The 14160-nt window shown below is 40.4% G+C and overlaps 12 non-coding genes across 12 annotated transcripts; 3 read left to right on the top strand and 9 right to left on the bottom strand.

Annotated features, from left to right (window-relative positions):
• Positions 1-70: 70 nt before the first annotated feature.
• Positions 71-144, top strand: Trnan-guu. Its single transcript has one exon. It is a non-coding gene; the product is annotated as a tRNA-Asn (tRNA).
• A 516-nt stretch (positions 145-660) lies between these two features.
• Positions 661-733, bottom strand: Trnav-aac. The gene has a single exon. It is a non-coding gene; the product is annotated as a tRNA-Val (tRNA).
• A 97-nt stretch (positions 734-830) lies between these two features.
• On the bottom strand, positions 831-903 carry Trnak-cuu. Its single transcript has one exon. It is a non-coding gene; the product is annotated as a tRNA-Lys (tRNA).
• Positions 904-1133: 230 nt separating this feature from the next.
• On the bottom strand, positions 1134-1206 carry Trnav-cac. Its single transcript has one exon. It is a non-coding gene; the product is annotated as a tRNA-Val (tRNA).
• A 105-nt stretch (positions 1207-1311) lies between these two features.
• Positions 1312-1385, top strand: Trnan-guu. Its single transcript has one exon. It is a non-coding gene; the product is annotated as a tRNA-Asn (tRNA).
• Positions 1386-1901: 516 nt separating this feature from the next.
• On the bottom strand, positions 1902-1974 carry Trnav-aac. Its single transcript has one exon. It is a non-coding gene; the product is annotated as a tRNA-Val (tRNA).
• Positions 1975-2071: 97 nt separating this feature from the next.
• Trnak-cuu lies at positions 2072-2144 on the bottom strand. Its single transcript has one exon. It is a non-coding gene; the product is annotated as a tRNA-Lys (tRNA).
• A 230-nt stretch (positions 2145-2374) lies between these two features.
• On the bottom strand, positions 2375-2447 carry Trnav-cac. The gene has a single exon. It is a non-coding gene; the product is annotated as a tRNA-Val (tRNA).
• Positions 2448-2552: 105 nt separating this feature from the next.
• Trnan-guu lies at positions 2553-2626 on the top strand. Its single transcript has one exon. It is a non-coding gene; the product is annotated as a tRNA-Asn (tRNA).
• A 516-nt stretch (positions 2627-3142) lies between these two features.
• Positions 3143-3215, bottom strand: Trnav-aac. Its single transcript has one exon. It is a non-coding gene; the product is annotated as a tRNA-Val (tRNA).
• Positions 3216-3312: 97 nt separating this feature from the next.
• On the bottom strand, positions 3313-3385 carry Trnak-cuu. The gene has a single exon. It is a non-coding gene; the product is annotated as a tRNA-Lys (tRNA).
• A 230-nt stretch (positions 3386-3615) lies between these two features.
• Trnav-cac lies at positions 3616-3688 on the bottom strand. The gene has a single exon. It is a non-coding gene; the product is annotated as a tRNA-Val (tRNA).
• Between the last annotated feature and the right edge of the window lie 10472 nt (positions 3689-14160).

Raw genomic sequence — 14160 nt, 5'->3', positions numbered from 1 at the left:
CCACACTAAAAAAATGTAATGTTTGGTTTGCCTGTTGAACTGGACGAGTGTGTCGTTAACCAATCAGCATGCCTCTGTGGCGCAATTGGCTAGCGCGTTCGGCTGTTAACCGGAAGGCTGGTGGTTCGATCCCACCCAGGGGCGCATGGTGAATGAATACTGTTGTTTTAATTCAATTTCTTCGCCTCATGACTCCATTAACCAACTAAAGCGTCCAATGAAGAGCGCACACTCGCGATATGGCTTCTTTAACTGATGACTGTTAAATCTACTCAACATTTGCAGCGTAGGGTGCACGCTCATGATGTTCTTCCTCTGTCCGGAGCTACTGTTCCAGGTTCTGGTGTAATCTATATAGATTCCCCTCCGGTGTTTATGGAATTCTTCCCCATCCAGCGCAAGTCATTTTTCATTTCCCTAAAACAACAGTCATTGACGTTTGGCTACAGAAGAAGTCTCTTCGGGGTTATAGCACCTTTTTCAACAACCACAGTCATCATTGATTTCCCCCTTTCTGTTGACTTCCTCCGGATACAGCATTGCGAATATCTTCACATTGTCATATTGTAGATTTCATTTTTAACAAGAAACATGAATGCTTGGCTTTTTCAAAAAAACAAAATGTGCTTCTTTGATAGTCTTTCTACAAATACATTGTCCTGTTTCCACCCAGGATTGAACTGAGGACCTTCAGCGTGTTAGGCCGACGTGATAACCACTACACTATGGAAACTACAATCCGCTACAGAATTATTCTGAAATGATTACAAAATACTAACGATCGTCTCCCAACTTCTAACTTTCATCTGCAATTATTTGCAAATATGTGACGCCCAACGGGGGGCTCGAACCCCCGACCCTGAGATTAAGAGTCTCATGCTCTACCGACTGAGCTAGCCAGGCTTGCCATTGCGCTCTATTCCAATGTAATGAACCAAGTCTTATTGACTACATTTTTTCCTTTCCAGGAACCGTGAGATAACTATTACTATGATTGGTTGGTTGTCTGTGTGTAGTTTCCAGATGTCTACTTGTTCTAGTCTAGTTGTCATCTAGATAAGATACATTACAAGTTATTAATTCCATTCCATTTCTTTTTCTCTTACGATTATTATTTCCTAACGTTATACTGATGCTTCCACTCAGGATCGAACTGAGGATATTCAGCGTGTGAAGCCGACGTGATAACCTCTACACTATGGAAGCCCCACAATGTTTCTGCAATATTTTATTAGTGTTGGCCACACTAAAAAAATGTAATGTTTGGTTTGCCTGTTGAACTGGACGAGTGTGTCGTTAACCAATCAGCATGCCTCTGTGGCGCAATTGGCTAGCGCGTTCGGCTGTTAACCGGAAGGCTGGTGGTTCGATCCCACCCAGGGGCGCATGGTGAATGAATACTGTTGTTTTAATTCAATTTCTTCGCCTCATGACTCCATTAACCAACTAAAGCGTCCAATGAAGAGCGCACACTCGCGATATGGCTTCTTTAACTGATGACTGTTAAATCTACTCAACATTTGCAGCGTAGGGTGCACGCTCATGATGTTCTTCCTCTGTCCGGAGCTACTGTTCCAGGTTCTGGTGTAATCTATATAGATTCCCCTCCGGTGTTTATGGAATTCTTCCCCATCCAGCGCAAGTCATTTTTCATTTCCCTAAAACAACAGTCATTGACGTTTGGCTACAGAAGAAGTCTCTTCGGGGTTATAGCACCTTTTTCAACAACCACAGTCATCATTGATTTCCCCCTTTCTGTTGACTTCCTCCGGATACAGCATTGCGAATATCTTCACATTGTCATATTGTAGATTTCATTTTTAACAAGAAACATGAATGCTTGGCTTTTTCAAAAAAACAAAATGTGCTTCTTTGATAGTCTTTCTACAAATACATTGTCCTGTTTCCACCCAGGATTGAACTGAGGACCTTCAGCGTGTTAGGCCGACGTGATAACCACTACACTATGGAAACTACAATCCGCTACAGAATTATTCTGAAATGATTACAAAATACTAACGATCGTCTCCCAACTTCTAACTTTCATCTGCAATTATTTGCAAATATGTGACGCCCAACGGGGGGCTCGAACCCCCGACCCTGAGATTAAGAGTCTCATGCTCTACCGACTGAGCTAGCCAGGCTTGCCATTGCGCTCTATTCCAATGTAATGAACCAAGTCTTATTGACTACATTTTTTCCTTTCCAGGAACCGTGAGATAACTATTACTATGATTGGTTGGTTGTCTGTGTGTAGTTTCCAGATGTCTACTTGTTCTAGTCTAGTTGTCATCTAGATAAGATACATTACAAGTTATTAATTCCATTCCATTTCTTTTTCTCTTACGATTATTATTTCCTAACGTTATACTGATGCTTCCACTCAGGATCGAACTGAGGACCTTCAGCGTGTGAAGCCGACGTGATAACCTCTACACTATGGAAGCCCCACAATGTTTCTGCAATATTTTATTAGTGTTGGCCACACTAAAAAAATGTAATGTTTGGTTTGCCTGTTGAACTGGACGAGTGTGTCGTTAACCAATCAGCATGCCTCTGTGGCGCAATTGGCTAGCGCGTTCGGCTGTTAACCGGAAGGCTGGTGGTTCGATCCCACCCAGGGGCGCATGGTGAATGAATACTGTTGTTTTAATTCAATTTCTTCGCCTCATGACTCCATTAACCAACTAAAGCGTCCAATGAAGAGCGCACACTCGCGATATGGCTTCTTTAACTGATGACTGTTAAATCTACTCAACATTTGCAGCGTAGGGTGCACGCTCATGATGTTCTTCCTCTGTCCGGAGCTACTGTTCCAGGTTCTGGTGTAATCTATATAGATTCCCCTCCGGTGTTTATGGAATTCTTCCCCATCCAGCGCAAGTCATTTTTCATTTCCCTAAAACAACAGTCATTGACGTTTGGCTACAGAAGAAGTCTCTTCGGGGTTATAGCACCTTTTTCAACAACCACAGTCATCATTGATTTCCCCCTTTCTGTTGACTTCCTCCGGATACAGCATTGCGAATATCTTCACATTGTCATATTGTAGATTTCATTTTTAACAAGAAACATGAATGCTTGGCTTTTTCAAAAAAACAAAATGTGCTTCTTTGATAGTCTTTCTACAAATACATTGTCCTGTTTCCACCCAGGATTGAACTGAGGACCTTCAGCGTGTTAGGCCGACGTGATAACCACTACACTATGGAAACTACAATCCGCTACAGAATTATTCTGAAATGATTACAAAATACTAACGATCGTCTCCCAACTTCTAACTTTCATCTGCAATTATTTGCAAATATGTGACGCCCAACGGGGGGCTCGAACCCCCGACCCTGAGATTAAGAGTCTCATGCTCTACCGACTGAGCTAGCCAGGCTTGCCATTGCGCTCTATTCCAATGTAATGAACCAAGTCTTATTGACTACATTTTTTCCTTTCCAGGAACCGTGAGATAACTATTACTATGATTGGTTGGTTGTCTGTGTGTAGTTTCCAGATGTCTACTTGTTCTAGTCTAGTTGTCATCTAGATAAGATACATTACAAGTTATTAATTCCATTCCATTTCTTTTTCTCTTACGATTATTATTTCCTAACGTTATACTGATGCTTCCACTCAGGATCGAACTGAGGACCTTCAGCGTGTGAAGCCGACGTGATAACCTCTACACTATGGAAGCCCCACAATGTTTCTGCAATATTTTATTAGTGTTGGCCACACTAAAAAAATGTAATGTTTGGTTTGCCTGTTGAACTGGACGAGTGTGTCGTTAACCAATCAGCATGCCTCTGTGGCGCAATTGGCTAGCGCGTTCGGCTGTGACTAGACGTGTCTAACTGATCTCCCAAGTTTGACATCTTGCTGTGAGTCAAAAAACTATTTGTTCTTTTTTTTTGTTCTCTTTATTGTATTGTTGCTTGTCTTTCGTGTTTCTCTTATTGTTTGTTAAGCGCCATTTTGCTTTTTGTTCCATTTTTTTTGTATTGTTTCTTTTTCCGTCTCCTTGCCCCTTTATTGTGGGTAAAATGGGAACGGAATCCCCAGACGTCTGGCCACGTACTGCCGAAATCTCTTTTGGTAATACTGAAGTGACCAGGCATGAATTCTACGAATGTTTCGAGCAGGGTAGTAACGAATCTGATTGCATCTTTGATGCAGTTTGTCGCCTACCAGGACGAGCTTTTTGTGTTTTCCGAATTGGGTTCAAGACCGTCAAAGACCACATTGAATTCTTGGATAAATTTAGTGCTAAAGAGTCTGTTGTTATTAGTGGCAAAGAGGTCCGAATTAGAGTTAGAGATAGGTCAGTTAACCTTGTACGCGTTAGAATTCAACACTTCAAATTCGATGATGACCTTAGCCTGCTCAACAAGAGATTGCGTGAGTATGGAGTGATTTCTCGGATTTTTTGGGACACGTACCAGGATAGGTCGCTTCCAAGGTGGAACGGGATAAAGACTGGAGTTGTCAATGTGGATATGGAAATCCACAAGAGCATCCCGTCTTATATCACCTTTGGAAGCTACAAGGAACCAATAATGGTGTCTTATGCAGGGCAAATGCAGACATGCCGCATGTGTGATTCTCCCACCCATGTTTTAGCTAATTGTCCCAAGCAACCCCGTAGTTTAACCACTCCCAGCACCATTTCAAAAGGCCCCATTGGAACACGTAGCTATAGTAGTGTACTAACAAATCGTGGGCCAGTTAGGACAACTGCTAGGAAGCCCCAGGAGACAGAACCGATTGGTGGCGGGCAAATGCCAATTGCTCCAACTGTTGACGCTGATTCATTCCCTGAGTTAGCCCAGAGGCCAACGACGTCGACTGTGGTCGTTCTTGATGGAGCTCCAGAAGATCCAATTTCGAAACCCGATGGAACTGAATCTTCTTCTGACACCGATTCTGACGCTGAAGACACTAACTGTGTAGGTTCGTCTGTTGCGTCCAAATCGGTTAAGAAAAAGAAAATTAAACATACGAGAGAATTCCGTGACCACCAAAAACAATAAAAAAAGAGGAGTCGTACTGCCTCTTCCTCTGGCTCGGGCGAGGTAGCTGAGGAAATTGAATCTGGTGTAGCTCAGTTGGTTGAACTCGGGTCTCCGACTCGAGAGGTTCCAGTTTCGATACCGGGTGTGGACATTAATTCTTTTCCCGCCCTTCCTGGGGGGAACGATGTTCCACCCGCTCAAAACGCACCTGGAGTACCATCTATTCCATCCACGATAGATCAGATGGATAACGAGGAGGTAGAAGAGATGGATGCAACCGAGGTGGTTTCGATTTCAAATCCTGATGAAGACATTTCTTTTTCTGGTGGGAGTATTCAGCCAGGACAACGCCCACTTGATAGCCAGGAGGCTAGTCATGTGAGTGAGACTCAGGAGTCCTTGGGCGTCCCCCTCGGCACTCCATCAACCCCCATAGAAGATAAAACTCTCAAAGCAATGGAGGCCGTTAGAAGGAAAAAAGCCCACGATAACAAGACCCAACCCTCTAAACCCAAATTTAAATATTAATCATGACTAACATCGCGACATATAATATCAACCGAATATCGTCACCTGACAAACTTCAAATAATACTCAATTTCTTTTTACATCATAAACTTGATATTATATGTTTGCAAGAAGTAGTATTTCACTCTAGCACCGTATTTACTGAACATTACCAGATGCACACAAATCTCGGTCCTAGACAACATGGGACAGCCATCCTAGTACGACACGGGCTGAGCGCCAAAAACATTTTGTTTGAACCGGAGGGGAGGCTGATAGCCATGGAAGTAAATTGTCTTGCTTTCGTGTGTATTTACGCCCCATCTGGTGACCAAAATAAAAGTTATAGAGATTCTTTCCTCCGGCAAACTATTCCGGCTTATGTTGCCCAGTATAAGGCACCAGCAATTATATTGGGAGATTTTAATGCCGTTGACGAGATCGATGACCGTAAAAGTAGCAAGACAACACCACCTAAAATTAGACTAGCATTACTAGAACCCCTCCGAGATTTAGTAAAAGCCCTTTCATTAACAGATGTCTGGAGAGAAATTCGGAAAAATGAACCTTGTTGGACGTACAATTGTGCGGCTAGCCAGGCTAGATTGGACCGAATTTATTGCCACCATCACGTAAAATTTTCTGATATCCATTTGCACGACTTACCACTCGGGGATCACAGACCAATCGTAGGGTATATAAACAGCACCACCCCTCCTAGTGAAGTGAGAAATAAGTCAAGGAATTTATGGAAACTTAACTCATCAATTCTTGAGGAAGAAGAATATATAAACTTGGTGCATGTCTTTATTGAAGAAATGTCCCAACACCCATCCCGTATTGAAAACATAGACCATTGGTGGGAGATTATTTTCAAACCTAGCCTCAGGCGATTATCAATTAACTATTGTAAAAAGAGAATCTGTGATCAGAGAGTCAAAAGGAAATTACTCCAACATCAACTAAAAGAAACCGTGAACAATGTAAATTTCAATCATGCGCGTTACATGGAGTTGAAACGTGAGTTTCTAGCCTGGGAGCGAGAAGCATTGAGGGGATTTGCAATACGTTCACGCGTTCAAAGTATAGCCGAAGAAGAGCCATCTACCTTTCATATGAACAAGTCAACGAGCAATTTCCAGAAGTCTCTGATCACTCAGCTCAAAACTAATGATAACTGTAAAATTACCCAACCTGAGCAGATTAATCAAGAAATAATTGAACACTTTAGTAGAATTTTTCAGAACCAGCCCTCCCCCAATACCCAATTAGCTGGAAAATTTCTAGAAGGGATTAGAGGTGCACTTACCCGTACAAAACCCACTAAAAACGATTCGGGTGTATCAGTGGTAGCTCAGTCGTTAAACGCTCAAGCGTTGAATCGAGGAGTACTAGGTTCGATCCCGGAGAGTGGCAACTTTCTTGTAGATCCGTTCACAGTAGATGAAATTAACAACGCCCTTAAGGCAACTAAAAAGAACAAGGCCCCGGGTACAGATGGCATTCCTTTTGAGTTTTATATAAAATTTTGGGATGTTATTGGTGTTCATTTTCTGGAAATGATGAATTTCGTTCTCGACCAAAGAAAACTCCAGCCGTCGCAGGGAAGGGCAGCTATAAGATTAGTCCCAAAAATCCCAACACCGAGTAAAATCACCGATTACCGACCAATCTCTTTGTTAAATACCAATTACAAGTTAATCGAGTCAGTATTGGCTTTTCGTCTGAGAAAATCTCTTCCAACCTCTCTAGACTCACATATCTTTGACAGCTTGTGTTTAATTCGAGATGTCATTAAAAATACAGGTCGTAAATCAAAAGAGGTATCTTCTCTCAAACCGGCCGCCATTATCGCGTACGATTTAGAGAAAGCATATGACCTTGTCAACCGAGACGTCCTGTGGGAAGTGATAACAATTATGGGCTATCCCCCCCCCCTGTTTGTTGATTGGTTGAAAACGCTGTACAGTATAACTGGACAATGCCCATTGAACGGTAATGACATAGTCGGTACTGTGGACAATGCACAATCCGTGCGACAGGAGTGCCCTTGTCAGTCCATCTGTTTGCCCTCTATATTGAACCGCTTTTTGTTTGCTTGTCTAGGGGTATTGACGGAATTGAACACTACGGAAAACGCATCAAAGTTCGTGCATATGTAGATGTTCTAGTAGTTTTTGTCTCATCAATGAAAGATGTACGTCGTGCATGCGAGATTATTCTAGAATTTTGTGCCTGGACAAATGCACGTATTAACAAGGGGAAGACAAAATTACTTGGTCTATGCACTTGGACCTTAAATAAATGTCAATAACCCGTAGTAGCGCAGTCGGTAGCGGCTTCGGTTGGATAAAACGACTTTAACCCTCGTAATGTCACGGTCGCGGTAACGCGACACAAACCGGAGAAGCTGCCGAGAACCCCGGGAAGAGTTTAATTTTCTGCTTGAGGGACTGAGACCCTGGAATCCCGTCGCGGGGCGAGAGGGTTATGGATATATTATGAGTTCGATCCCGAGTAGAAACAACTTCAATTAAACACATTCTAAACGTAATCAGCCACATGATTGAATAACTCAAGTAGATGATTTAAAAATTCTTGGAATTACTTTTTCTTCTGAAATAAAAACAACGGTAATAGACAATTGGCAAAGACAGTTCAACTCATACAAAATATTCTCATCACAAAGACACCGTCATTTCACTTTTTATGGTCGCGTCCTATTCATAAACAACATGTATTATCACTATGGAACGCCATAGGGATAAAAAATTAACTGCTCCCCAGTTAGCATTAATTTAGAGCTCTCCAAAAATAAGTGCTAAAAATTTCGTGCTCTATCGCCCACGCCTTCTAGGGGGCGGTCCGGAAATTTTCCTTTCTACGCCTTCTTATTGGGGGAGTTCTAAGCTATCGATTGCAATCCAATAGTTAGCTTAACAATTTATTTGCAATCGTGATTCAGACGAATTGCATTGTTGACAATCCAAGGGCTCAACGCACAAATTGATTGTGGTTCTCCTGAATAGGTAATATTAATTGGAATTTTATAAAGGACTTATCTACGTTAAATCCTGATTAACCCTGAAAACTCTCACAAGAAGTAAGTCTTTGTTATATGATTTGGTTAAAAAAGAATTAACAAGATTCCTTCGGTAATATCCTTCGGGAATTTTTTTAAACGTTAAAGAGACAGAAAATGAAGGTTAAATAGTAGAAAGTAAATAGTATACATACTATTATCTTTGGAAAATTCTGTTTCCCTTTATTCTCTTTAATGATTTGATTCTTATTAACTAATTGACTAATAATCTGTCAATATTATGAGTGGTGCGACTTAGGTGTGGCGGAGGCTTCGCCCCGCCACCCCACGTCGCACTTCATGTTGAGATTAAGTTAAAGTAACACTTATTACTATAGTAACAATACAATTATATCATGCGGTCACATGTTGCACTTCATGAGTTTTGGCTAATAGATAGCGAGCTACCATAATACCCATTTTTTCCCTTCAAATGATATAACAATGATGGTCTAATGGTCATCAACCCAGGCTGCCATTCGCATGGTTCGCGGTTCGAAACTCGATCAAGTCGGAAAACAAAACTATGTTTGTAATTTTTGAAAAATTCCTCTTAATAAGCTCTCGGAGGTAAATGAAGTGGAATATCGGTAGTAACTCTTCACGACCGCAAGAAGATCTTGATGACCGAGGAGAGGACAGAGAAAGAAGGGAGATATGACCCAGAGCTTCAAAATGAATATAATCTAACATTTTTAAAATGTTCCTCAACTTCTTGGTTGATGACTAACTGTTAAAAAAGGAGGCATAGAAATTTTACTTGGACAACCAAATTTATTAAAATCAAGATAAAAAATAGTAAACAAAAAGAGGTAATAATAAAACAAAAAGGGTTAAAAAAATAAGAGTGGGAAAATACAAAGTAAAAGTAGAATAAAGACGAAATCGAAATCGAACATAAAAACCAAATCAAATAATTAATACTCTCCACCCATTGCAGAAAACTTGTCTTGCTAGGGAAGATCCAAACTTTTTTTTTCTTTTTGTTTACAGTGCTGAGCATGCACTGACAGTTGGAATGTCTCTTCATAGTCTTATTTTCGATACTAATGGATTAAATACAACATATTCGAAATTAAATGCATCATGTATGGGTAAGTGGTTATAGTACGCGGCTGGTAGTACATGATGAGCAAGCATGTTCCGAGTTCGAGTCCGGTGGCGGGCAAAATTTTCGAAAACAAGGCTCTCAGGTACCGCGAAATAAAATAGGGGTGATCCCTCAAGGGACGAGGGGTGGGCTCAGGGGTGCGCAGAAGGGCGGCCAAGGACGCTACGGAAGCCCGGTAAACCAAAAACTTTAAAGTCGATTTACTCAGGGATGCGTTCATTTGCACAAACTTTCCCATACACCATTCGAATCGGCTTAACGAGCTCTATCGAATGGCGTTAAGTGTTGATTAGAATGGAGATTCCGTGCCACTCTAGGCCACTGCCGGTTACGTAAAAAAGCGAATTCACTAACTAGGATTCGGCAACCAGCTAGGTAATAAATACGCAAATTAAATTTCTAAAACAGTAATAAAAACAAATGAAAACCCCGTTACGCAATGTATCAAATTTTGACAGAATTAAGTACAAAATTTGGTGATGATTGGTCATTCAGGGAAGAATTGTATAAAGGATTACAAAATGGACATTAAACCCTCTGAATTTCACTACAAGCCTACCCCCTATACCCCACACCCTATATTGTTAAGGACCTTCGTATATAAATATACCTCAGGGATAAGTTGATACTCTGCTTCTGTTACCTTCCAGAACTTTCCGAAAATAGTTTCTCACTTTGATTTCATACAATTATAAGGAATGCACTAGCTTACTCTTTCTTGGAAAAATATCCTCCCCCTCTTTCTGGAAACAAGTCATTTTCCTTTCCATCCTTTCATTACGTTCACCTTGCGTTGGTGATCGCGTTGACTTTGTTTGTCGTATAAAACCCCATCGATTGTAGTTCTTTCTTTAGTCAACGCTGGGCTGTTCACCCAGTCTAGTGTTGATTCACCCTTTCGCGAGTCAAGTGTCAGGCCGTTTATTCGACCTGCTTCTGGCCTGCTCGTTCCCCGTTTTTAACTTGTCGTATTTGTGTCTTTATTGTGCTTGACGCTGGCTATACGGCTACGGCTGTGTGTATGCCTCCAACCTTTTGAGGCATGTATCGACTGTTGTTTAAATTATGTTGACGTTGTACGGGAATATACCATCGAACGAAAGACTATAGTCTATGTAAAAGTCTATAGCTTTTTCATAGAAAACGATGTATTCCTTATTTAATGATCCGTTATTGGGAAAATTATATTAAATTATTCATCTTTAATAATAGTCATTTATTGAGAAAATAACAAAAAAATTTAACAGCCACCTTGTCACAACAAAGTAATAATATAATATTAAACCAATATGTGGGTTATCGATCGAAGAATATTGTCGGAAAAAAATATTTTACCAATAAAGACATGCTAGCTGGGAAGTCCCAACACATTAGTTTAAGCTTAATTACCTAATGGCATTTATTGACAGGTGAATGTGACATGAATGTGAGCACCTGTATCATTCTGGGTTCTGCCAAGAAGACCCCAATACCAATTCCCATGGACTGACCATGTCATTGTGGATCTGGGAATGGATTACTGCCATTCAGCAGGGAATGGACCAGCCATGAACAAACGATCCTCAGTACCCACTCCAGTAGTACTTGGTATGATAATTACCAAAATTATACTAGTTATAATGAATTATTTGAATTGAAAAATTTGAATTGAAAAACAGCACGGAAAGAACGCTGGAGTCACTCACCATTTGAACGTGACACTTGTTTGGCGAAAAGGACTAACCGGCCGGGGTGTAGCCATCGCCATCCTTGATGACAACGTCAATCCGTCCAATCCGGAAATCAGACGTAATTATGTGAGTATGATAATCATCGAATAAAAAGTGCTAATTTAATTAGAAATTATTCTTTTTTTCCAATAGGATCCGAATATCAGCGTTGATTTGGGAACCAAAAGCGCTTAGCGCTTCCATCATCGTGGCCAAAGCAAACAACAATTTCTGCGATGTCGGAGTCGCTTTCAATGCTCGTGTCGGTGGCGAACGTCTGTTGGCAAAGAAACGCGTCCTCGACGTCCAGGAAGCCAGAGCTCTTAACTACAAGCTGCACGAAGTGGACATTTACAGCGCATCTTGGAGTGAGTTAAACAATTCAAAATTATTTCATTTTCTTTTTATTGAATTATTCTATTTCCAATTCAGGGCCCCCGGATGATGGTAAACACATTGGAGAGCCGGGAAAGTTGTCCGAAACTCACTGCGATTTAGCGGCACGTTATGTTCTCTTGACTGATGGAAACGTTGTCCTCAATAGGGAAACTGCCGCTTAGTGACTGCTCTTCTGTGCCGTAAAAAGACGATTGCCGAGACGGTAATGATAAACAAATTGAGAAATTCTGGAATAATTCATTATTTTTTGTTTTTTTTTTTTTTTTAATTACTTTTTACAGGCTCTAACGAATTGTGGTTCAACCGCGAAGAAGTGGTTCAGGACTACCTTCCGGCGCCATTAAGTCGCATCCAGGAATCGGCCGTTCAGAGCGTCCTGCTGTCCAAAGCTGTCGTCTACCAATTCGAGCACGTCATGAATTTGACAACGGAAGTACTTGAAATGTGTACCAGCGAAAAGAGCCAGCAAGAGATGAACCTGAGGAAAAATCTTGATCGAGAAAAGATTCTCAACATCAACATTCCGCCGTACCAACAAATGGTAGCCAACCTGAACGAGACAGTGATGAAAGGTACGGCGATGATGGATCGGGCCGAAGACGATATGCGTCGCGCTCTGAAAGAAATACCAACATGCTGGCAAATGATTGGCATGGATTTCGTCCAGAGTGTGGCCAATATGGCGACTTCGTTCTTTACAGGATTGGGAAGGATTGCCACTGATCTCCTTTATTAGTGACATCAAAAAGACCGTTTCTTCGCCAAGTGAGGGAACAACCCAGAGTCGTGTTCCAGCAATAATTCTACTTCCGGCGCCCAAGTTTTTTTCTTGTTTTACCCTTATCGCACATGTTCTTCAAACCTATAGTGTGTATCCCAGTGTGAACTTATACATAATAAAATTACTAACGATTGTCATTCAGTTATTTTTATTGAATAGAATTCTTAAGAAAAAGAATGATGGGCTGCTCGTTATTTTAGACCAACTTCGTTCGCTCGTCATCTTTTAGATCAGTTATTATAATGAAGATGTTCTCGTAATTCTCTTCGCATCTTTACATACTTCCTTTTCGCAATTTTTAGTCGGCACAGGATCGTGCCATACTTCCACTTCAGTCTGCGTTTAATGTTTCTGTGAAGGTGCCAGAACTTCTATTCCCGCAATCTTGGCTACATCGCTTATGGATCGAAAAACACCATTAACATGGGCGAAATGGAACATGGGGGAAATAGGCCTGCTGGAAAAGCTGATCAACCTTCCTTGTAGGGGATACCGGGGCTATGTGGGACCTTTTTTTTCTTTACGCTGCCATTTATATAAAAATTAAAATTCTGAAAAAATTAAAGTAAAGGGGGTGATTCCCTGGCATTTATTTACATTTGGTAATTATTTTAATTTTTTTCGTTGATTCGAATAAGAGTTATGTGATGAAATGCCAACATGAAAAAATGCCGAAAAAGAAAACAAATTAGGGTTACATGGAACAGAGCCAGGGTAAAATTGAACATCGTTTTTCTCTGCAACGGCTTAATTATATTTATTAAATAATGCACTGGTGAAAAGGAAATTCATTTCCCTTTCAGAAGTGCTGAATTTTTATTTATTTTATAAAGCAGAAGTGGATATACTACCAAAAAAGTTTTTCCGATCATTTTTCCTTTGTTTTTGTTGCCAGGGGGCGTTTTTCTGGAAATAACGTTGATCTGGCAATACCTGTTTTACCCCGTTTTCCAAGTCCCGTTTAACCCGAACCCAAACAACATTAAATAAACTAAATTATTAAATACTTAGGAACCCATTACAAAAACAAAATACACCACCTTAAACTAGAATAAAATTGCTATCAGATAGCTATTTAGGTTTTACAAAAATATTGATTTAAGTATCAATAAAATAAAAAACTAAACGTCTTAAATATTTTTTCAGATTCCTATTTTTTAAATTTCCCATAGAACAAGAAAAATAAATCACAATTTCAAGAAATAAAGTTTGTATAATAAATAAAACGTAATTGAACATACTCTGCATTAATTTCACAATTTTTAAACGAATTTTACATGTTTTAATTGCCTTGTACATTATAGCCCCGTGTCCCACATAGCCCCGGTATCCCCTACCAGGAGTGGGGTTAGATTTTAATTTTAATGTTGTCAATTGAAATCTTTGTTGTAATTCAGTAAGAGTGCAAAGAAAGAAAAGCAAATAAAAAAGCAAAAGTTACGAGAACAACCTGAACAAGATCAGTAAAAAACAGAAAGGCAGAATTTAAAAAAAATGAAAAGGCAGAATTAATGAAAATGAATGAATGATTTTTTTTTCTTTTCATACGGCGTACGACCCGTTAGCCC

Source organism: Daphnia pulicaria, chromosome 1, assembly GCF_021234035.1.
Source record: "Daphnia pulicaria isolate SC F1-1A chromosome 1, SC_F0-13Bv2, whole genome shotgun sequence".
In the NCBI taxonomy this organism is placed as follows: domain Eukaryota; kingdom Metazoa; phylum Arthropoda; class Branchiopoda; order Diplostraca; family Daphniidae; genus Daphnia; species Daphnia pulicaria.
Note: the sequence above shows the minus strand (reverse complement) of the source record. Positions and strands in the feature narration are given on the sequence as shown.